Source organism: Mirounga angustirostris, unplaced genomic scaffold (assembly GCF_029215605.1).
Source record: "Mirounga angustirostris isolate CCGP_5_RB_7025 unplaced genomic scaffold, mMirAng1.0.hap1 SCAF_6, whole genome shotgun sequence".
Lineage (NCBI taxonomy): Eukaryota > Metazoa > Chordata > Mammalia > Carnivora > Phocidae > Mirounga > Mirounga angustirostris.
Genome location: NW_026991714.1, coordinates 83747090 through 83772372, shown reverse-complemented (window position 1 = coordinate 83772372; position 25283 = coordinate 83747090). Strand labels below are relative to the sequence as shown.

The 25283-nt window shown below is 45.1% G+C and overlaps 1 long non-coding RNA gene across 1 annotated transcript; it reads left to right on the top strand.

Moving 5' to 3' along the window:
• The first annotated feature begins 19770 nt into the window (after positions 1-19770).
• LOC123845449 (uncharacterized) lies at positions 19771-23737 on the top strand. Its single transcript, XR_006791044.1, has 3 exons — positions 19771-19800; positions 19925-20142; positions 23690-23737. It is a non-coding gene; the product is annotated as an uncharacterized LOC123845449 (long non-coding RNA).
• The last annotated feature ends 1546 nt before the right edge of the window (positions 23738-25283 follow it).

The window sequence follows — 25283 nt, the reverse complement described above, 5'->3', positions numbered from 1 at the left end:
CATAACTAGTTATTTTAATATGAAATATAATTTAGAACTTTCAATCAAAAGTAATGAAATAAATGTAATTTAATGCTACGTTTTCAGTACTTGTTTGAATTTTCCACACCAAACCTCTTCACATGATTTCTTTTGTTGACTGGGAAGTCATGATACTGAGACTTTTGTGATTTACTGAAATGCTCTGAACCTACGGCTTTCTTCAAACGACTAAGACATTCTTTTTTACTGTTAATTGCTTAACTCTGGACCTGTGTGAGCTTGGAAAGTTTCCAGGCATATCAACAATCTGGCTGGACTGTGTCCATTTCCAGACTCTCATCAAGATTGAAGAGAATGCAAAATGTGATCACTTTCCAATGGTTTCAAATTGAGCTGAATCAAGAAGGATGATGGTCTTTTCTCAACCTTGCTACCTGTAGGTAATTCATAATACGCTTGGCTGGTGATGACCCAAGGTGATTTGGAATCCCATATCTCAAAGAATGAGGCTTGAACAATGAGTGTATCAGTTCTCTCTCTCAAAAAAAAAAAGATGAATAGTATTGATAACAAAAAGAATCATGTATAACAGAAGATGAGGGAGAAAATGAAGATATACAGGTAGGGATGCTATAGATCTTATTACTCACCTAAATTTATGTTTGAAAAGTGGCCAGGTCAATAGTGTAATCCTGTACCGGAGTAAATCAGCAAAGCTATCACCTCAGATTTGTAGTATTTAAAAGCATCTTGGTTAAGTCACACTTTAACCAGATGCAGGTAAAGATCCCTCTATTATATAGCCTTTGGCATTTCCAGAGCACTTTTGTGTTATAGAAGATACCCTTTCATTGTTTTAGTCTGCTAAGCTCTGAATGTGAGGAGGTCAGAAATTTGTTCACTCTGGTATCTACAACGACTAGCGTAGTGTTTGGCATATGATAGGTCTTCAAAAAATATTGTAGAATTGATATTTATAAAATGTCATAGGTTTGTCTCTCTCACTCACCGTGGTACCTCTAGCACCTCAAACAACATCAACAATGTTGGAAGCTCTCAGGAATTACTCCCTCAGTAAACAAATGTATTAGAGATGACCCTCTCCACTTGTCACCTTGGAAGTGAGGACACAGTACTATGTGCTTAACATAGTGCCTGGTTTCCATTAGCTGCTCACTATGTGTGCTTTTTCTTCTTTCCAGCTTTGAAAAACAAAATGAGGTGTCCAGGTAGAGAACAATACCGTCCCTCATTAGCATACCAAAAGCCCTCAGAAGAGATATGGCTACCATCAAGCAAATAGAACAGTTTTCGCCTAATAGAAGTGTGCTTATCAAAGCTTTGAAATGCTTACTGATTTGTAATATTTCTGATAATAGAATGATAGAGAGCCTGAGACCCCACCTATGCACCCCTCAAATTATCCAGATGAGAAAATGGAGCCTCACAAGATTTAAGCAACTGATCATGGGTCCAAAGATGTGTTGGCAGCTGGGCAGGGGATAAAATTCAGATTCCCCCCTCCATCTCCTAATCCGGGCCTTTTCCATTATACCAGATTGCCCTAATAATAATTTGTGTCCGTGAGAAGGAAAATATTAGACCTTCCACGTATCATCTGTAAATGAGTCTCATCTAGAGATTTTTTTTTTTTACCTGAAAAAGCCATTTCTAAATTAAAAAAAAGTTCTTTGGTGAGGGAAAGTTGAAGAAGGTAGCTGTATGATCAACATATATTGAATTTTAGAATTCCTCCTGTGTTTATAGACTTTAATATGAACTCCAAGGCACAGCGTTTACAGTTAGAGCTCCTGAAGCCCCAGCTCCAGAGGATTCTGATGTACCTGGTGTCTGCTGGGACTCCAGTTACTTTTCTTTGCGGATCCGCAGGAGGGTCAGGGGTGCGAAAATTGTGTGAGAGCACAGAGCCTCATCTACGGGTAGGACCGGGAAATGGTCCTCAAAGGATCAGGAGCTCCTGGCAGGGGAGAGCGAGCCCGAAGGCGGAGAAAGCAGCATGTCCAAAATATGCCTTTTGGAGGCAGAGCTGAGTGATAAACTAGTGTGGTTTCCGGAAGGAAAGACTGGAGTCTGAATTCCAGCTCTACCACTTTCTCGCTAATCTTGGGCAACACTTTTTTTAAAGATTTTATTTATTTATTTGAGAGAGAGAGAGCGCACAAGTTGGGGGGGAGGGGCAGAGGGAGAATCAGGCTCCCTACTGAGCGGGGAGCCGAATGCAGGGTGATCCCAGGATGCCGGGATCATGACCTGAGTCGAAGGCAGACGCTTCACAGACTGAGCCACCCAGGCGCCCCATATCTTGGGCAACGTTTAAAATTGTCAAAGCTGGGCGCCTGGGTGGCTCAGATGGTTAAGCGTCTGCCTTCGGCTCAGGTCATGATCTCAGGGTCCTGGGATCGAGTCCCGCATCGGGCTCCCTGCTCCTTGGGAGCCTGCTTCTCCCTCTGCCTTTCTCTCTCGCTCTGTCTCTCATGAATAAAAATAAAATAAAATAAAATAAAATAAAATTGTCAAAGCTTTCATTTCCTAACTTGTAAATGGGTGTGACAGTCACAACGTATATGAAGTATTTATCACAGTCCCTAGCACTTAGTGAGAATAAATTATTGAACGCTCTTAGTTGCAAAATATTCCATATGCATAGAAATTTCTAGGGAAAGATCCATTCAAGGAAGCCAGGCTCTATTCAGCAGCTACTCATAGTCAGGGCTGTGCCTGAGTGAATGCAGAGGAAGGGGTCTTGGGCACCTAGTGCTGAGCACACAGCAGGTGACTCAAGACGACCACAAATGCCACGCCCTTCTTCCACAAAATTCCGCCATTCATCTCTGCCGCCTGGAGGACAGATTCAGCTCCTTGGTTTGACCATCCCGGTGGGTCTCTTTAATTCCCCGGGTGGAGCTCAATGTGTGCAAACACCCGATCTCCCAGAAGCCCTCCTTCAGCCCACAGGGATAAGAAGGTATCATTCCCTTATGCAATTTGGCATTTCTGCACCTGCATTTTCCACATGCCCTCCTGGTTGGAAAGCAGGGCTGTCTTTTAAACTCAGTTCATCTTACTAGAGTTGACATTTCTTCTTTAAAATGGCTGGATTCCATCCACTGCATGCGAAGCATAAGTGGGGGAAGTACACACCTCCCGAGCAAGGCAGAAGCTCATCCAATGGCTCAGGTGCCCGGAGAACATCACAGAGCCCTGCCTTTCCCTCCAGCACACAGGTGCCCAACAGAAGAGCAAAAAAGAGAAGTAACTTGGTGTCCTATTTCTTAGAACTCTGAACAAAAGAAAGATGACTGAAAGCTAAATGTTCCTGGAAAAGGCATAAATGAGTCATATTTAAATCTGGAGAAGTATTCCGTGAATCCCAAGAATGCCCAGGTTCTTCAGAGGCAAAAGGAAACAAATAGTTAACAAATAGGGTGTGTTCACAAGCAACAGTCTTGGGACTGGCTCTGGGCACAATGTAGAGTGTGTGTAGAGTGTGTGTGTGGGTTTTTTTCTTCTTGACCTTCCATTTTTGTCTCAGTGAGCCTGTGAACCTGTCCTGGGCAAATCTCTTTGTTCCCAGAGGAAAACAGCTAATGAATGCGTGTATGCAGTCTTTTGATTTAAAACAGAGTCAAGCTTACCTTTATCCTTTCGCAGGGGGATTTGAATTTTAAAAGGTGATTATTAGAGAGAACATGCTTCATGCAAAGGAAAGCACTCAGGAGGCATTTCTGGCCACGGTGAGGGTGGAGTGTCCAGGACTCCCCTATTTTCTCCACGCCATGGGTGCTCCTTGTCCAGTCTCAGAGATAAGGGCAGCTCCAACCCTCCACCCACCTCCTCTCTCCTTGCTCTTTCTTTGTAAAGTAGCTAAACCTTTCTCACCCCTCTGTTCCCTCAACAGACTCAGCAGATCAGAGGAATGGACATTTTGCAGGAGCAAAACCAGGGCGCCGCCCATAGATGTCGCTGTTGCGCTCGTTTTATCTTGTCTCTCTTCCAAAGCAAGGTGTCCCTGAGCTCCTCAAATCCAAGGTTTCACGGCAAGGAATGGGGCCTTTGGGCATCAGAGGCTCAGGAAGAAGCCCTCCTCTCTCTCAGAGCTCTGCAGAATGTTTCTTGGGGAAGACTTTTCACAGGAGGCTGGTGTGAGCTGACGATGGAGGCGGGAATGAGATTTCTTGCCGTCCGTGCCTCCTTCTCTTACAATGAGCGTGGGGCTGGCTGAACTGCATTCTGCCAAGACGCGGCTCCTTCCCTTTTCCCTGAATAACTCTTAACTGTCCTTTGGGACAGTGTTCAAAGTACGCCCCACAGACCAGCTGCTGCACTGGGATGGTCTGTGACTGCTTTGGGACAAGACAGGGAGCCTGTATCAGAAAGTAAGTTGGCTGAATCACCGAGCACAGTATTCGGCTGAGTTTTCTCTTAGAAAGGCTTCCTTGCTCAAAGGAGCCATGTGTTGATTTATCTTCTGACACAACCTCCTTTTTGGGTCACAGACGGGCCCTTGAGTAGATCTGCCTTAGTATGAGATTGATACTCCTCTTCCAGAAACTTCACGCAGCTCCCACATGCCCACCTCATCTCCCACAACCCCCCAACCCCAGGGTCAAAACACCCAGTGAACTCTCCCACAATTGTCTGTCTTCCCCACGTGGTTTATAAGCGTCTTTAAATACCTGGGCTTTGAACCAGATCAAACAGGCTGTGAAGAAGCTCTACAACATTGACGTGGCCAAGGTCAACACCTTGATCAGGCCTGATGGAGAGAAGAAGGCATATGTTCGACTGACTGCTGACTATGATGCTTTGGATGTTGCCAACAAAATTGGAATCATCTAAACTGAGTCCAGCTGGCTAAATCTAAATATAAATTTTTTTACCAAAAAAAAAAAAAAATACCTGGGCTTTGACACATAATGGGTGTTTAGGAAATACCTGTTGAAGGACTAAATGAATGACTTTTTGTATTTCCCTTTTGTGTAGTCACCAACTTGGGTGAGGATTTTTAATTTTCATTTTATGCAGTTTTGGATAGCGCCCTCCCCGTCTTCCTGTTATTTGAAGCCTTAACTAGGATTTTAGAGATAGATTTAGTCCTTCGAATAAATTACCCTTTCCACAAATATCACACAAGAACTGGAACTAGGTTCAATCGCGTTCACTCAGATGTGAACCACCCATTTATTACCAACCTCTTAAGTTGTAAATATGGTAGAGCGTGGTGTTCAGGATGTTTAAATCACACATCCAAGTTCTTGGCTCCATCTCTCTGCCTGTTTCCACTCTGGAATCTTCTGGTAGTCCTTGCTTATGCCTTCTCCCCACTCAGGGATCCCTTGCAGGTGCTATGGGAAGAGAGAAGTTCCAGCAGAAGTCTGAATCTCTCCTGGTGCTCTCAGGATGCTCCTTCTTTCTCACTGAAGCCTGGGTTCCCTTAAACAAATAGCTGGAGTTTGGGGGCCATGAGACACAGGGATATACCTGCAACTTGCCGGAGGCTGCCATTAGGTAGTGCGTTCGGTTTTCCCCACGCTTTGCATCTTTTGCTCATAATAAAACTTCCCTCTGCTAAATAATAGGTCACCTAGAGCCCCAAGTTTGAGAATAGTAAGGTACCCACTACCCACGGAGCCAAAGCAGTGTCTTTCCACCAAAATAAAATGCGTGAGAGAAACAGAAAACTGCCCAAGGGGGAAAAAATGGATATAAGGAAGAGCTGGTTAAATCCATCGTTGGCACAGATCTGTTTGCTCGTTTCTTTCTCCATGCTGTGTATATTCAGCCCACATTTAGGGTGTGTGTGTGTGTGTGTGTGTGTCTGTGTGTGATTGTTTCAAGTAAACATTCCAGGTGCAGCTGTAAACTTTTTTTTAAGTTAGGCCTCCCTATCCCTAACCCTGACTGACACCTACACATTGGAGATTGAAAGAACCAGAAGAATCCTTGAGACGGGGACCCTCCCCCGTGAGATAGGTGCTGGCTGGGTGGTATCTGACTCCACATGAGATGACACATTCAATAAACTTAGTTTTCTATCTCCTGTTCCTAAGAGGAAGCTAGCTTTCCTTTGGAATCAGCCTTTCAGCCAGAAAGATCCCAGATTAAAAGCAAAAATACCCCTTGGTTGTCGGCAGCCTGTGAATGGTTGGCAAAGGAGGTTCTCATTAGCAATAATTATACAAATCTGACATTTGCAGAGTGGTTTTAAAATGTATCACGTACTTTCATTTTCCTCATCTCTCCCGATCCTTCCAAACAACACATGCTTTAATCAGTTTCAAGAAGGAAGAATTTGAGACTCAGAGATTTCAGGTATGTTGCCCTAAATTACACAGTGAGTTGCAAATCGGGACCCCCTGGCACATATTCTGAGCCCAGTTCTGACATCCTCCCCCGTGTTTTTGGCCTCCAGAAGCTCCTGGGAGCGAAGAAGGAGTGACTACGATCTTTGTGACAGATCATCACGACCTGTTTCTCCTGGCCCCTGGCGGTCAGGATGGGTTGGGAGAAAGTGGCTTCCAAAGTCTGCAAGGGCAGGGTCCGCTATACCACACTCGCGGGGTCCTGGTGACCTCTGCCACAGCCGCTCCTCCCACGGCCTCATCAGCTCGCTGGAGGTAGGTCTGAGCACCTGCCCTGGGGGAGGTCAAGTCCACAGCTGCACCGTCTGTAGAGCCTTCCCTTTCCTCCAACATCGAAGATAACGCAATGTGACAAAGAGCTTCTTCCAACTGTCATTTGCCTCTAGGCCACAAGATGACTTCAATGGTTGGGCTAACTATGGAGGAGTGACCATGGAAACCTAACCCACTAAAAGAAACCTGAACTTTCATTTATAAACGATACCCCTCTGCTGTAATTGCCAACGGGGCTCAGTATTAGCAGGTGAGAACTTCGAATTAAGCGAATAGATCTTGAGATGTCCATTAACCTTGTCGGTTGAAGGTAATTATTTTCCTGGAGCTGCAACACCAGCTGAAAAATATTACGTTTTTATATGAAAAAACTTGGCTGAAAACGTCTACTGAAAATTTGATCTAATCTCACAGAATTTGCTCGCGAAGGCTTTGGGAAAAAGGAAACTTAATTATAATTAACATCTGAAAATTGCTTATCGTTGTACTTGCCCAAGCTAGGCGGGTTTGTGTCTGAACGTCTAAAATCGGAATATTTAATATGCAGTTAGTGAAAATGGATTAAGATAAAAATCTTTTGTCCCCCTTTGTGTTTAAATCACTCAGACACCAACCCTAGGAAGATTTCAAAATTCGTTTTAGGACCAACCTGCCCCCCCGCAAGAGGGCAGCAGAGAAAAAAACAAGACTCTCCTCCATCAGCCATTGGGCCTCAAGACTCGGTAAGGGTTTCCAGGGCGTGTAGGAAGCAGGGGCAGGACTAAGAAACCCAAACAAAACCAGGTGGAAATGGAAAAGAAAAAGGGAGGATAAGAAGAAATTAGGGGCCCCAAACCATGAACTCAGCTGTCCCTGTGGGCAGGAGGATGCCCGCCTCAGCTAGAAGATGCAGCCCACCCACTGCGGACCACAGGGCCACCTGTGAGCCCCTAACCTGCCCCCAAATCCACGGAGACCTAACTGCGCATGTGGCCCCGCACCCGTCATAGTCCTACAGGGAGGCAGCATGATCTATGCGGTAGGGAGGAGAACCGAGCTCTAGATGGAAGTTTCCATGGCACCTTACAACAAGGAATCCCTCCCCTCCACTGCCACACAGCTGTCAAAAAGAACCAGCAGGTTTCTCCATCCTAATGTGGAAGTTTATTCATGAGAGACAGGTGAGCATATTAATAATGTTTAGACGTTTCCTATTCCTAAATGTGTTCGTAATAACCACGTATTCAACTTTTTAAATGAAAAATACACACGTAGGTGGAGTTCCCCAAATTGAGAGGGAAAAGAAGGCCATGGGTATGTGTCTTCCAAGTATTACACCTGACCGTGTGATGCTTCTGTCTGGACGCTGCAAAACTGGGCAGTGGGTACACCTTATTAGCTCAACTCCCACAAAAGAGCCTGTCCTCAGTACCCCATCCCCCTGCCTCCTCTGTTGTCTGCCACTTAATGGTGCACAGTCTGAGCTGTGCGTGCAGGAGGCGCTCCACAGACAGAAGCTCCTGTTTGTTGTGAACTCGATTTACCAGGCCATATGAACATGTTATTTCTTGAGTCAGAGCAATGGGAAACAAAATTTCTTTTCCAGTGAAAATGAATTTCCTCTTAGTGAGGATTTAAGCCCATGGTTTGCACTCATCATTGTGCAAGATTTAACAAAGTCTGTCGGGAGTGACTGAAGCCTTTTGGGAATTTGCACCGTGAATGGAAAAACACACATGCGTAAATAAGAAGCAGAAGCATGGGGAGAAATGCACCCTACCCTCGGGCCTCTCTGCTTGTTGAGCCTTGTCGCCAAAGACTGCCTGCTGTTCCCCAGAAATTCCACACGGTGGCGCTCTGTCCCTTGGCAACTTTGCCAAACCCTGCCTTCCGCCTGACAGCTTGGAAATTTAATTTAAAAAAATTTTTTTTAAATTTAAATTCAATATAGTTAACATATAGTGTATTATTGGTTTCAGAGGTAGAATTAGTGATTCATCAGTTGCGTATTGGAAATTTTTTTTTTTTTAAGATTTTATTTATTTATTCATGAGAGACAGAGAGAGAGAGGCAGAGGGAGAAGCAGGCTCCCAAGGAGCAGAGAGCCCGATGCGGGACTCGATCCCAGGACCCTGGGATCATGACCTGAGCCGAAGGCAGACGCTTAACCATCTGAGCCACCCAGGCGCCCGCGTATTGGAAATTTAATTTTGCTATTTTTTTCCTAGAAGCAGACGCATATTAAGTAAGCTCAAAAGACAGATATCAAAAAGCTGAAAGCCAATTTATAAATTCATTTGAGAAATTCTTATTAAGGAGCCAGCACACCCACATTGATAGGACCCGTGGATTTTCCAACCATCGGGTGGGAAGCCTTCTGGGGTGGGTTGGCTGCTAAGCTGGATGGAATTCGAACAGTGCGAGCTGAGGGAGCCAGGATCCCATGGCATCCGGCTGAGCTAGCCTGAGCATCCCCCTCCTGCTGCGGAAGGCCGAGGCCTGGCTGGTTGGACCAAAGCACCTCTGAGCAGCACCCTATGCAGGAAATAGACTTGGACCCAGGGGATTTAGTGAATTAGGTCCTGCTCATTCTGGGATCCAAAGTGAGTATAAGCCCAGGTTGCTGGCCTCAAGAGGATATAGCTGTTGGTGGAGCGAAAGAAATTGTTTTTATAACCTTCTTTTGCAAATGTTGTTTTAAATATGTAACTGAATTCTGTTCCCGATTTTGTCAGCTACTCTACCACGTCCATGGCAAACCCCACCCACCCGCAGTGATGCCTTTCTCTCTCTACCTCTGCCTGAGACCCCTGCATTATTTGGCACCTTCCTGTGGCTCAAGGGTGCAGCTAAAAGAAGAGTTGCTCACACTTGTAATTTACTTTAATTTCAGAGAGAGGATAGAGGGGCACCATGAAGATTAATGTCTAGGCCTCGATCTTCACCAGCCTATTCTCTTTGAGTCCCAGGAGAAACAGTGAAATAATAGAAGGAAGGAGGTAGGGGAGAAATCTGAGCTATAAAATAATCACCAAGAAGAAGGGGAGGGGGAAGGGCCCGTGCACTTCTCTCAACAGAAGAAGCCTCAGTGTTCTCATTGAAACAAGTCCTGATTTTGCCCATTTACCCAATACATGAGTTTAATTAAATTTAATTAACTCATTTGCTGGCACATAGACTATGTTAAAACCACAAGTGAAAGTCAGTACTCACACTGGTGATCCTGACTCAGGAAGGATAAACATTAATTATGATCCCTAGACCTCATCGAACTATTCAAAGGCTGAGTTTAGAAAATAACTTGCCTCAAGTGATTGGAAATGTTTTTAAATAAGTACTTAGAGGATTATATTTCCATTCACTGTGAAATCCACTTAAATTAAACAGCTTCTTTCTATGTTGCTGAATAAATGCAGAGGAAAACTCCCTCCTTATCCCTTGACTCTAATCTAAATGTCTTTCTTTGAACTCGTCATACTTCGATTTTTTTTTTGGTCTTCTCTTTTAAGTGTAATAGAATTTTCAAGATCTCCCTATGTCCCTTTCAACTTCATCCTCACAGAAGAAAGTGCGGAATACGTTTTTTTTTTTTTAAAAATCAGTAACAGCAAAAAATAAAATAAAATAAAATCTTGAATGATATAAGGACTCTGGGTCTAAGAAATGGCTCATCCTTTATCCTGGGGTGTTTTAAATCGGGCTCTCTTTATAGCGTCGGTCCCAGAAAGTCCCTTCATCTTCAAGCTCTTCTCTGTTATGGTAAAAAGCATCACATGTGTTCACAGAAGGAACATCCTAAAATCTCTGACTGACAGAGGAATCCACAGAGAAGGGTTAGGTGTAAATCGGGGTGGGGGGGCTGGAAGTTGGGGTTCCTAGCAGACGCAGGGAATGGACAGTGGAGGAGATGAAAGAGTGTGGGCAGGGGGCACTGGTCTGAAGCAGAGGGGACAGTGAATCAACAAGCAGGTGAGACCTTGGACGTGCGAACAGACAGAAGCAAAGGTTTTGTTCTCTTGGACGGCTTGCCTGAGAGGGGGCTCGAGTCAGCTGCTGGCTGGAGATCAGGCATTTTGAGGCCTGGGGGGGTTTTGAGCTGGGCTCAGCAATGAGGAAGTCGGGCAATCTAGGCCCCCAGGGGTCATGGTGAACCAGAGCCTTGAGGGCTAGACAGCTTGCAGAGCGGTTGGCTTAGGAAGCAGGTCTGAGGAGCTCAGGTCTGAGCACCCTGGCAGTGCTGAGCTCCGCGGCTGAGCCTTCTCTGGCTGTGGCCAGTGCCCTGGGGCACATACCGTGCGACTCCTTTCCTCTTCTTCTCAAAAGGCCGGGGCTGACCAGAGAAGGCTGCTCCTGAGGGGAGATAGTGGGCTTCCTTGTGGTGGTAGATTCGAAAGGATCACAAATTCTTTGCCTTTCCCACCGTGAGCTGAGGAAGTCTTCTGGCCTACCTCTTCAGTCTGGGTGGCCCCGGGGACCCTGGGACTGACAGGACACAGCAGAACCCACACAGAGCAGTGTAACAGCCTCGCCACATGCCTTCCAGCTTCAAACCAGCCTACCCCCCACCCCTCCTGGGAGAAGCCTCCCCTCACCGCGCCCCCTGCACCTGCTGACCCTCAGCGCACCCCCACCCCATGGGCCCTGCGGCTTTTGCTAAAAGGGCCAGTTTTAGGGCTCTTATTCCAGCCCCTGGTACGTAGTAGGCACAGGCACAAGCTAAGGCTGGCTCTCACGACCAGGCGTGCGGTGGTAAGAGGGATCTGGACGGTTACGCCCACATTTGTCCCAGAGGCATTGTTTGTAGGTTGTCATCTGTTTGCCCAATGCAAGGAAATGGAAACAGGATCTTGCCACTTTGTGCTTGCTCTGTTGGTGTATTTCTTCTGACAGTAGGGATTGCTGTGTATAGAATGGAGCAGAAGACATTTTCGAGAGTAAGTCCTTGGGGCTCTCTTGAGTCAGCAGTGAGCCGCCGGCTCTTCGGGTCTGAGGCCTGTCCCGTGGGAGTTAGCACACTGCCCCCCAGAGCCCCCCACTGCCCCAGGGCCGCCCTGTGTGAGGACAACGGGCCACCAGGAGGCCCCAGCGGCTGGCAAGACAGTTGTGTCCACCTAAATGCTAGGTGACCCATGCACCTGTAAAGAAAAATCCGTCTGCAAGCCATGTGAGACCTGGCTTGTATTGTGCAGTAAGTCAGTGTGTGTGAGTATGTTGGCGTGTGTGGGGGGGCAGATTTCCCGTAAATTTTGCTTCACGGTCCAAATCACATCTTCCTGCTGCTTTTTCCTGTTCTTCTAATCTCTCTCTCCTGACCCCTTCTCCTCAATCTCTGGCGCCCCTCCAATCCCTCCGCCCAGCTTCTGCCATTTCTTCCCTTTCTCCTCAGTGCGCAATGCCCAGAGAACAGAATTTAGTTAAAAAAAAAAAACCCACAACAACAAATAATAAAAACCCATGGGCCAAATGGATTAATTGGTAAAAAGAAATACCTTCAGGCATTCATTTTTTTTATTCCTTGCTCATTTTTATGCTGTTCCTCGAATAATTTATGCTTTTGCAGGGTTTGTCCAAATTTTAGAATTTTCTAGGGGCATATTGCTAAATTGGGGAAGATTCACCACAGAGCAGTTTTCTTCATTTTGGCATTGTTTGGCTTTCCGACGTTTCTTGGTGTGCCTCTGGCAATATTTTCATGAATTTCTATCTTGGGAGCAAAAATAAATTGGTTGAAAATGCATGTTTCCAACCACCAGTTCAAGCTCTGATAACGCATGGGGACCCTTGGTGATTCTGTGACAACTCAGTGAATTTGTCTGCTTTCAAATTAATTTTGCTGTTTAAAAATTCTTTTTAGCTCTCAGCTTTATCTTTTATACAATGATGTGTCAAACGAAAGGAAGGAATGTTGTAAAGTAGTTAACTGCCCCTGTCTTCTGGTTGGAAGCTACACAACCTCCTCTTAGGAAGATTTCCTGACACCATTGAGGTCCGATGGGCTCTCCACCACCATCCCCTCTCCTGCCTGGGCATCCAGGACACACGGTTGCATTTGCTTGTTTCAGTGTCTATGTCCATCTACTAGATGGTCTCACTCTCTCTCTCTCTCTCTTTTTTTTTTTTAGAGAGAGAGCGCACGCGAGCACCTGTGGGGGGAGGGGCAGAGGGAGAGAGAGAATCCCAAGCAGGCACCATATGCCCAGCGTGGAGCCAGTCTCGGGGCTCGATCCCACGACCCTGAGATCACGACCTGAGCCAAAATCAAGAGGCAGACGCTTATTGATGGTCTATCTGTAATTTAGAAAACCTTTCTCTGTTCCTCACATATAGTTGGAATTCAAGAAATATCTGTTGAAGAAAGATGAACATCTGTGAAATTATACCCACTCCTTGCATAATAATAATAATATTCATTGATATCCTCCCCACATGTTCATTTTGGACCAGACATCTTTGCAGGTGCATTATCTTCAAAGCAAAGCTCCTAGATAATACTACATTAGCATCTCCATCTTACAGATGAGAAACTGAGTCTCAGAACAAGCAACTTACTCAAAGTCACCCCTTTAGCAAGTGGCGGTTGGGGATTGGAACCCAGGTCTGTCCAGATTCACAATCCTTGTTCCGATTCTTATGCTCTTTTCTCCTTAGAGATACACGAGAGCCAATCAGAAATACTCCCCGAAACAACTATTTTTGTCCTATCTGTGTTTTCTGAGCAGTGGGTTAATGAAGAGAAGGCTGGATTTCATGAAGACTTGGGTTTGTGCCCTGGTTGTGATACTAACCAGCTAGGGAGGGTGATCTTTGGCATGTCACTTTACCTCTTAAAATGTAGTCTCTTTTTCTGTGAATTTTGGATAATGGTACTGGTTATTTTCACCAAGTTTTGTGAAGATAGATAAAATTAGACAATGTGTATAATGTTGCTTTTTTAAAGTGTAAGTAAAATTAAGCTTTGTCTAAATATTTCCCCTCTGTAGTTAGCAGAGTTTCTTTTAAATGTTTGCCTAGCTTAGCAATACAAAAGGAACAAAAGAGTTTAGATCTGTGTCTGGTCCAGAATTATAAAGAGAAGCAAATAGGTTGCTGCTGGGCCTGGTAGGTGCTCAAAAAAAAAAAAAAAAAAGAAAGAAAGAAAGAAAGAAAAGAAAAAAGAAAAAAAGGTAGCTCAAAGAATTATATCCTTTCTTGATTTGGATGGCAGTAAAGGTAAAGCCAGGAATTTTAATTTCTTGATTGTATTAGCAAAAGTTGGCTCACCCCTTTTGGTGTGAGAGCTGGTCCTTTAAGAAATTAAGGAATCCAGGGCCTTCACAAGAGGGGGTGAGCTCAAGCCAGATTTTTGAGTTTCAACGTCAGGGAGATGGTGGGCTGGAAGTCCTGAAATGTGCCCAGTGCCAACAAAATAAAATAAGGTGCCAGAGGTAAAACAATCCCGGGGAAAGAGGGAGTCAAGATGCATATTAACCATGTCTTTTACTTTCTGTTCTCTGATGCTTGGACATCTGGGGCCTTGCAGATGCTGGGACAGACTGTCCCTCCTAGCATTAGCCAATTTCTTTTTTTTTTTTTTTAAGATTTTATTTATTTATTCATGAGAGATAGAGAGAGAGAGAGGCAGAGGCAGAGGGAGAAGCAGGCTCCCCGCAGAGCAGGGAGCCTGATGCGGGACTCTATCCCAGGACCCTGGGATCATGACCTGAGCCGAAGGCAGACGCTTAACCGACTGAGCCACCCAGGCGTCCCGCGTTAGCCAATTTCTAAAGATAGTACATTACCTGCCCCCCTGCCCTCAACACCCAGGGCCAGGTACCAGACAAGTAGGGACAGCCCCTGTGGCCCAGAGCCCTGAAATTATTCAAACCAGCCAGTGCTAAACCTGCTTACTCTGCTGCACCTGTTCCTGCCCACAGAAACCACAGTAAAGGCTCATGGCCACAGTCATCCCTTGTCCTCTGCCTCTTGACTGACTCTGGTACTTCCCGGTGCGACGCCTCCCCCCACGGCCTGGCCTGCCCCCTCCTCTCGGGAACTGTAACCAACACTCTGTGCAATGGCAGTGGTCTCCTGATCTGTCGGCCTTACTGTCCCTCAAATTTTCTATACGAATATGCCACATTTTAAAGCATGCGGATGGCCTGGGCTTAAGACTAGGGCTTAAGGGTTGGTTTGGGTTTCGGGTTTGGGTGCTAGCAGAGCTCCATCCCTGAGCTCAGCAGTCATGCTTCGGAGAACAGTGGGTGAGTGAACACACCTGCGTAAGTGTGAACTAAGAGTATCTTGGCTCCCTGTCATGCGGTCCCGTTGCCCGCGCGGGCAGGTGGACCCGCAAGGCTGTGTTTGGAGCAGGTGTGTGTGGTCCCTCAGCTCAGGGCCCGCTTCATCAGCAGCACTGAGTGTCCATGAGAGGCCACACCCCGAGGACATTCCTCCAACGTGCAATCGTCAGAAGACCAACCGTATTTGAACCAAACCTCCCTGGGGTTTGGGGCAGAAGGGAGGGAGTCTTAGGAGTATCAGGCCTCCTTTTTTTTTTTTTTTTTTTTAAGATTTATTTATTTATTTAAGAGAGAGAGAGAGCATGCAAGAGAGGGAGGGGCAGAGGGAGAGACAGAATCCTCAAGCAGACTCCATGCCGAGCGGGGAGCCAGACGTGGGGCTCGATCCCATGACCCTTAGATCATGACCTGAGCCAAAACCAAGAGTCAGATGCTTAACCGACTGAGCCCCCTGGGCGCCCCCAGGCCTCCTTATAAGAAGGCCTATATGCTTAAGCAACGGACTACTAAGAAAAAGCATTGTGACCAGAGTTATGCAGGTCACACAGGTCCCGGTGTGGTTCCTGGTCACCGCAGGTGGAGTGTGGCTGTCAGTGGGAATTAGAAGTAGGAGGACCCGCAGGGAAAGCTGAGGGGCGCACAGGGCGTGGGAGCTCCTCCTCTGTACCTCTCTCTGCCCAGATTTTATAAACATGCAATTTCTCTTTCTAAATAATTGCAGACTCCCTGCTATAAATCTCAGTGGCGGTCCCTCCAGATCGTTTATCTTGCTCACAGCGTTCTTCTAATTATGGGAGAAACCTGTTCCCTGCTTCCTTTTTGATTATTGTGCTTATTTATCTGTTGACTGGAGGTGGATAAGGGACAGTGTTTTAAGAGGAACAATGGATTCAGAGAGAACGTGAACCCCGCAGACCTGGCACAGATCTCCCGCCTTGGTGTGGACGTGTTTAAAGCCACTGGAAAGAAGCAGAGTCATCTTGTTAAAAACCAGGTGATATAAATGGAGCAGGAACCATACCCCATACCTCTGTCACTCATTCCAGCAATCAGGAGAGTGATTAGATTTTGAGAAGAAGGACAAGACAAGAGAGACAACAATGCTGTTAACCCCTTGATTTTGTATTTTGCTAATTGTTTCATTTCCATAAACAGCTCTAAGGGAGTCCATGAAAGGCACAAGCTCTCTCCCCTCCCTAAGCTGGGAGGCATAGAAAGTGATGGTGGTCTGAGACAGGCATATTGAAGTGGTTTGTTGAAGGACTTTCAGCTTGATCTGTGTTGTTTAACATGTACATTTATGGGGTGCCTGGGTGGTTCAGTGGGTTAAGCGTCTGCCTTCGGCTCAGGTCATGATCTCAGGGTCCTGGGATCGAGCCCCACATCGGGCTCCCTGCTCAGCATGGAGTCTGCTTCTCCCGCTCCATCTGCCCCTCCCCACTGCTCATCATGCTCTCTCTCTCTCTCAAATAAATAAATGCTTAAAAAAGAAAAACTTATAACATGTACATTTATAAACATATGTTAGTTGTATAATCTAAATGTAGTTGTTAATTTAACAGGTGGCGTAGAGAAAAGGCAGCTTGTGAAGGAGGCAGAGAGGGAGCAGACTGGAGATAGCTGGAGAGCAGGCAACGCTGAGAGAGAACTTCCAGAAGGAGAGCCTCCCAGCAAGTGCTAAAAGTAAGACCGGGGCAGGCATGTGGTTCTCCCCGAGGTTCTCAGTTTGGGCAGTCATGGGTTCACCAGTGACGTTAGCAAGAACTGTCTCCATGGAAGGTTGGAGCATAAGTCACATTGCAGTGAGTGGAGGAGCAAAAGTGAGGGATACAGAGGGATACAGAGTGGAAAGTTGAAAGGATCCATCATTTCTGTGATGTAAAACAAGGCAAGATTTTTCTGCCAAAAGACTGTAGAGCAGTGGGGAGCACATTTGAATATTTATATAAAGACTCACTATTAAGACTTACTACTTTACCAGTAAATACAGGAGTTTGGTGAGCTTCAGACTTCTTGCTTGTGAATTAAGGGTGATTCAAGTTCATTAATGAATGCTCATTTTGTCTTAGGTAGTATGCTACATACCAAGAACACAAAGGTGTATAAGATGCTGCTGAAATTCTTTCTGATTATAAAATGAATACATAATCATTAAAGAGCATATAAAAAAATAGAAAGCTACAGAGGGAAAAAAAATACCCTGATATTTTTCTTCCAATATTTTTTTTATGCACACACATTTTTCTCTTAAGTTAGGACAACATTACACTTAGAAATTTCTATCCTAATTTCCCCTCCATGTCATTAACTGTTTTTGGAAATGCCGTTTTAATTTCTAGATAATTAGGCATCATATAGATGCACCATAATTTATATAGTAAGCGTGATCTTAATATTAAAAAAATAAAACCCACTTAAATTCAAATTGAGACTTATGTTCTAATATCCATGGAAAGTAGGAGTTGGAAATTGAGGTAGAAATAAATCAGCTTGTCAGCCAGTGAATATTAGCCTTACAATACACACTAACATGTCTTCATATTTTTCCTGCTATCCTGGATCTAAAGTAAAAAGCAATTTCTTCCAGTCCATTGCAAATCATGATCTTTCTGTTGTTGTATTGACTGCTATAGACAAAGCATTGAAAAGGAAAAATGCAGTTTTACTCACAAGTCCTTACAGGAACAATACCCATCCATGTGAAGCAGGGCTGGCTATAAAATGTATAAGGTCTAGGGCAAAATAAAAATGCAGGATCCTTCATTCAAAAAATAAAAGGGAAGAAGTGCCACTTGATGTAGTAAAATAGGAAGCTTTTCCTTCCTGATACAGTCTCTCTCAAGGCATCCTGGTGTTTTTGTTTTTTTTTTTAATTTGCTCTTTAATATCATTCTAAGTAATAAAAATTAAGCTTAAGTTATTAGCCTGCATTTTGACCTTCCTCTTTATATTGTGCACTGCTGGTTTTATATGCAAATGTAAGCATTTAACTCCTATGCAAAATCCCCCAAATTACATAAGTCACATTTTGTAGCTCATATATGCATATGTATTTTGTTCTTAACAGAACAGTGGAGACAATGCACAAAACTGACCCAACTGTTTCTCTTTCACTTCTTGGTACACATACTTTCTACCAACACTCTCCATGCTGTTTACTGATGAATAAGTTAGAACAGAAAGGAAAAGGGACTATATTTGCCTCATCTCTCCCTTTCCTTCACTGTCATTTTCGGCATGAGTGGTTGGCTAATACAGGGGAGTTATGATACCAGGAAGAAAGATTATGACCCAGTTTCTTGGTCACTTGGGTTTCTTAGAATGCCATTGTATTCTTTCCATCTTCAAAGTGAGTTCTGATGTGAACAGAAAGTATGGCCTCGTGTGACTGTTAGAGCCCTTACTTACTCTGTTGGGTGTAAACATAACATCCTTCCCTTGTACTCACTTTGACTCTTGCTGAACTCCCACACATCACAGGTTCACGGGAATTCTGTGCTTATGGGGGCATCATGAGGGCAGTAGGTGAATGAGGTGGCAGAGAATGTAGGCGGACACACACATTTCCCGCTCACACGCATGCTCCATTGTCCCAAAGAATTCCCCTACAAATACCAATGGAAAGAAAAAGTTAAGAGTTTCTAGATGGTGGGGTGCCTGGGTGGCCCAGTCAGTTAAGCCTCCAACTCTTGGTTTTGGCTCAGGTCGTGATCTCAGAGTCATGAGATTGAGCCCTGCATCAGGCTCTGTGCTCAGTGCAGAGTCTGCTTAAGATTCTCTCTCCCTCTCCCTCTGCCCCTCCCGCTTGTGCTCTCTCTCTCTCAAATAAATAAATCAATCTTGGGGAAAAAAAAAAAAAGAGTTTCTAGATGGTGACAGACAGCAGAGCATTAATCCAAGCATGGACCCTTCTGAACACTGGTCCTGGGTAGCTGTCCGGGCTGCACACCCGTAACGCCAGCCCTGATATTAAGGCATGGACCCTGGCAAGTGAATCTTGGTCATTTTTGTGCTCTGGACTAAAAGCAGATTTACTGTGAAGCTAATAAATCTTAAGCTTCTGAGACTCTGCCCTGCCCAGGCTGATGACTCTTGGGAGCTGATGAGAGCCCTAGAATGTTCTAGGTGGGAAGAAAAGCCAGGTTGCAACAAGAAAACATTTCTCTGTAAGAGTTTCTGGTAAACCTAAAGAGATCTCAGAAGAAAGAGGCCTGAACTGTCCAGGCTCTGTAATGTGTTACGAACTTTATGCATTTTTTAAAAAATTCACTGCATACTTAATTTTGTAATCATTTTCTTAACGAGATGGCCCAATGACATTAGCTTCAGATTCCCCCCAGTACTCTAGTTCAGTTACTGTGCTGAACTCAGAAGAGAAGATACAATTGGCTAATGTGTTTGTTCTCCTACTATTAATCCCAAAAGCCCTGAGCTTTATTAACCTGACACCTGCTGTGCTTGCCCTCTGGACATAAAACAATGTTTGACTTCCATCCAAGGAAAACCTGTTCTTCTCCACTCGGGTCACCATCCCTCCCACTGCGGGGTGTCCCTTTGTCACCACTGCCTGTCTTCATCCCGTAATGTTCTTATCACTGTTTACCTCAATACACACTCCATGTTCATAAGGTTGTTCTTGAAGGCTCTAGGGCCACAGTTAGCTGTTTTCCAGGGAAAGGAGACTTCAAGCCCCTTATCTTTAGAAAATCCAAAATCCTTAGCTCGAACAACCTAAGAAATTCAGTAAATTTCTGAAAATGTACATGAAGCGTTGGAAGCAAAAGTATAGCCTTCACTAGCTAAATAGTGACTTTCGTCCCGCGGTGAGTCAACAACGTCAGACCTATTGGACTTGAAAAACGAGATCTAGGTGGGGCTTGTTGAGAAACTGACAAGGATGGAAGGTTGGCCACCCAGAGGGCAGGGGTACAGTGGGTGTGGTGAATTTCGAGAACAGTTGGGAAATCTGTTGTGTCAAATATTACAGATATAGAGAGATAGATAATCTGTTTTGATTTTTTTTTTTAGATCTGGCTGCTTGTGGTAAAATTCCAGGAAGCTGGCCCGGGATCCAGAGACAACATGAGGCCCCGGTAAGAGTCATGGTGGGAGACGGGCCTAGCCATCAGGATTCCGGCACAACGGCACAATGATCATCTATCAAGGGGAGGCAGGAACGTGACTGAGCAGGAACAGCATGCCTAGAGGGGCAGGTGCGTGGAAGGAACTGAGCAGAATGTGAGCAAGTAAGGGATTTTCCAGCCTGGGCCATTCTCGGGGGGAGAGAAGCAGAGACATGCAGGTGTAACTAAGGGAGAGGAGACTGCCCAGGATCAGTCCCTGCAGACACAAGATTCCTGGTTCTCAGCAACCTAGCAGACGGAATGGAGCCACAGTGCTCCCAGCCTGGGAGAAGTACAACATTCCAAATCTCACTGGATGGGCAACAGATGACTCAGAAGCTGGGAGGGCCCGAGGCTCTAGGAGGGACCCTTGTGGGCTGGGGCATGAACGTGAGTGTGGCCAGAACCACATGGAAATAATCAATAGGGTTAAAAATGTGATGTATAAGTAGTTATGTAGAATTTTGCCTGCTGTAGGAAACGTATGTGCTTGCCAGGTGGATATTATCAATTAGAAAAGTTATTTTTTAATATTATAGAATTAAACTCCTTGGTTTTTGTTTGCTCACCCTGAAGGTGCATCTAAGGCAAAAGCCACAGGGGATATACTGTTAAGTTGGTCTAGAGGCACCTGGGTGGTTCAGTCAGTTAAGCGTCTGCCTTCAGCTCAGGTCATAACCTCAAGTCCTGGGATCCAGTCCTACATAGGACTCCCTGCTCAGCGGGGAGTCTGCTTCTCCCTCTCCCTCTTCCCTTCCCTCTGTTCATGCTCTCTAGCTCTCTCTCTCCCTCAAAAAAAAAAAAAAAAGAAAAGAAAAGAAAAGAAAATTAGGTTGGTTTAGCATAGTCACACTTTTTTTTTTTTTAAGATTTTATTCATTTATTTGAGAGAGAGACAGAGACAGAGATAGTGAGAGAGCACCAGCAGGGAGGAGAGGGAGATGCATGCTCCCTGCTGATAAGGGACCCTGACTTGGGGCTCGATCTCAGGATCCCAGGATCATGACCTGAGCCAAAGTCAGGTGCTTAACTGACTGAGCCACCCAGACTCCCTTAGCATAATCACACTTCAAACAAAACAAAACAACAAGGTTGTCTCAGGAGACCTGGGGGCTGAAATTCAGTTTTCCAGGACCTACAAGTTCATAATCTTACCAAAGGGAAAGAGACACACACACACACACACACACAAGAGGAAATCTCTTCAGCACTCAGGTAGATTGTGTCATTAGCCCCAACTTTCCAGGCACCCGTATTAATATTATCCAATCACAACAGCACTGGCTTCAAGGTTGGCAGACTGTACTTCCCAGCCCCTAACTTTGAATTTTGCCATTTAATTTGCTTTGGCCAATGAGATATTAGTGAACGTGGCTCAAACACAGTTAAGATACGCTTGTGTCTTTGGACTTACATTCATGAGCTCTGGTTACCCACCATGAGCGGATTGTGCCCCAAGTACCCACCTGCCCTTAGTCTGCATCTGAGGATGAGACATAGGAAGCAGACGCCATGCCTGGTGGCTGCTAGTCCAAGAAGGATGAGAGACATGTGGAGTGAACTTGAATCCTTGGAGCCCAAAGCCTGCAGTCCAGCCAACCCACAGATCTGAAACCATGAAAGCTCATTATTGCTTTTACAGCCAGTGAGTTGTGAGATCTTTTTATGCATGACTATTGCAATAATTGCTAATACCAAGAATGGGGTGTTGCCATCACAAGAACCTCAAATTTGTGGAACTAATATGGTAACAAGTGGCAAAAACCAAGGAAACTATTATAGGAAGCTGAACAAACAATAACCCACATTATGGAGTGGGAAAACATCTGATCAAAGTACTTTGTGGTAATTTGGAAAATAGAAAATGTCCCTATAGAACTTCTCATCTTGGGTGAGGAAGTTCGCAGGAAGAATATTGGAAGCAGGAATTGCTTGCTTCTAGATGCACATGGTAGGGCACTATAGGAAAGAGGAATTGTGTTCAGAAAATAGCTTGTTGGTGGCAAATAGAACTGAGGGGGATTTTAGGGAGTCTAGAATTGTGGGGCAGAGTTATAAAATGAAAAGATTTCTCACAAAGTCAAGGCTGAGCCATCATAACAGAGCCTCTGGGCAAAGACCAAATCTAGGGTCCTACTATTGTGACATAGCCTTGAGTAAAAAGTACCTCAAGGGTAAGACATCTGAAAGGATGAAAATGATAGCTAGTAGACCCCTTCAGCTGGACAAAAGGAAACAGGAAGAGTGGGAAGATTATGGATGGTTCCACAGAAGTCTGATTTCTCAAAAGTACCCGTAATTAAGGCTAGAAAGAGGCACATCTTGAAAGGCATGATGGGTGTGCCTTTTGCCACATGCAGTTGACTGGAATATCTTTCACAGAAAACCCACAGTTTCAGAAAGCCACATTGGCAAAAACCCTGCCAGCCTGGACAAAAAGAGACTGAGACAAAATGATCTCTTGGCCCCCAACTTTCAACAGGCAGTGTGATGATTAATTTTATGGGTCGACTTGACTGGGTCACAAGGTGTTCAGATATTTGGTCAAACATTACTCTGGGTGTATCCGTGATCCTTTTTCTGGATGAGATTAACATTTAAATCAGTAGATTTGCTAAAGCAGATTGCCCCCTACCCCCCACCCCCAATGTGGGTGGTCCTCATCCAATCAGTTGAAGGCTTGAATGGAACAAAAAGGCTGATCCTTCACCAGTAAACTCTTCCTGCCTGACTGCCTTCAAGTTGGGACATCTGAGACATTGGTTTTTTGTTGTTGTTTTTTTTTCTGCCTTCAGACTTGAGCTGAAACATTGGCTCTTCTTGGGTCTCAAGCCTGCCAACATTTGAAATGCAGCCACACCTTTGGCTGTTCTGGTTCTCTAGTGAGCCGACTACAGATCTTAGGACTTGTCAACCTCCATAATCATGTGGGCCAATCCCTTATACAAAATCTGTCTTTATCTATATAGATATATTTATATAAATATATAATTTATTCATATATACTCTAGTATACATAGATACTCAACTATATATATGATGCTATACTATAGTACATACAGTATAATGTAGATGTACTATCACTTCTGTTTCTCTGGAGAACTCTAACAAAGGCAGAAACTTACTGAGACTGAGAAACAGCTTGCTGTCAACAAGAGCAAATTCCCTAGCGCCCTCTCCAGAGGTGGTCACGGTGTTCGATGGAAATGAACAAACACTCAGAGGGCCTGCTACATCATCTGGCAACATCAGCCTAGTCAGATATTAGAACTTCTGTGAGCTGGTGACTGCTGTTTTTCCCATTCTCCTGCCTTCAAAAGGGAATGTTGACTAGAGTGGTCTTTTCCTCTCCCATCTTGGTATATTGCGTGGAAGGGCCCACGTATGTACCTGGACTTGATGAGAACCAGATGTGGCAGCAGATGCTGAGATTGGATGAGACATTAATGGATCTCCATGACGCAGGTGAGGGTATTTTGAATGTGGGGGTGTATGTGAGGAATGGGGCCAATAGGGTCAGCGGCAGTAAATTCAACCATCGGTCCCAATTCTTCACTCCGTAGTAGTAGTGTTGAAATCCACACACTTGCCATTGCCACGGCCTCTAGTTGAGTGGATTCACTTCCCTGCACTTTGAGTTTGGACATTACCCCATTGCTTGCTTTTCCAGGGAGGCATTAGTTGGAAAGATGTGAGCAGAAACTTGAAATGTGCTTGCTCGGTGGACTTCCACTCGGGCGCTCCAGTGAAGAACGTTCCCAAAGTGTATTCTTCAGCTGCACCCTCAGCATGCAGGACGTGGAGCAGATCCTATGTCCTGGATGTCCGCTGCTTGAAAAGGCTCCAGATGCTGAGGGAACAGACCTGAACCCAGAAGAGCTTAAAGCTCTGAGCCAGGAGCCAGCCCAGCCCAAACACTGCCCAGTGAATATGAGAACAAGCGAGGGCTGTTGGAAGCCACTACGGTTGTTTTTTCACAAATAAGATTTTTTATTTGTCACCATTAAATGTCTGAATTTTATTTTATTTTATTTTTTATTTTTTTTTAAAGCTTTATTTATTTATTTATTTATTTGACAGAGACAGAGACAGCGAGAGCAGGAACACAAGCAGGGGGAGTGGGAGAGGGAGAAGCAGGCTTCCCGCCGAGCAGGGAGCCCGATGCGGGGCTCAATCCCAGGACCCTGGGATCATGACCTGAGCTGAAGGCAGTCGCTTAACCAACTGAGCCACCCAGGTGCCCAAATGTCTGAATTTTAAACAGATTCTTGGATTGGTGGCTCATACCCATCAGCTTGCTCAACTTTAGCACCGGTCTCATCCCCAGTAGCTTTTCCAGAAGCCACTACATTTTGAGGATTTTATTTATGATGTTCCATTATTGTGGCAATAGGTGAATAAAACAAGTAACATCCAGGTACCAGATCAAAGCTCTTTTTTTTTTTTTTTTTTTTGGCTAGTGGCTTTAATTTCAGCTTGGGGAGCATTATTATAGAGATCAAACACCTTCAAACCGTGGCCCAGAAGCATCTATAAGCATCTGGAATGTCTGTGTTTTGGAATTACTAGCCAAAGGAGACATCTGGCAGGATCAGTCTCGAATCAGAAACCCTAGTGTAAGTGCGCCCGGCCCCAGGCTGAGCTGCCCCATCCCTGCTCTCTGGCCCTGCATGGGCCCCCGTCCCTGCCTGGCAGCCATGGTATTTGGTACAGAGCGCGGAACTTGAAACCCAGACAGTAACTGAGAATCAGGAGCATGAAGCCCCTCCCGCCTTAAGCCGTGGGGTTTGCGGGCTCAGGCTGGCAAGACAGTTTTGGCATCAGATTTGATTTCTACAGGCTTTTATCTTCATTTTTTCTGTGAATTTTCCTAGCAACCTGTTTTTATTTTCCAGGGACAGTAGCTTATTATTCCTCTGGGTGCTCATTGGAATTTGCTTCAGTTTTCCTCTTTTTGCAATCCCGCCTCTGCCCTGTCCAAGGTACTTCGTGTATGCTGATGTTTTGGGGTTTGTCCTTTAGGTTTGAGACTTTATCCAAATGTCCATGGTCCTTAAGTATCCGCTCCTATTCATTCAAGGGACGGGAAAAGCTGACTGGGAACCCTAGGTGTGTGTGTGGAGGGGGGGCTTTTTCACTGGCGGGCTCTCTAGGGGAGGACAGGAGGTGAGCGGAAGCTTATGCTGGGGACTGCTAAATCACAGTAAGTGGAGACTTTTTCCCAACAAGAGACAACTCAGCACATTCTGGACCGTTGCTCGTTA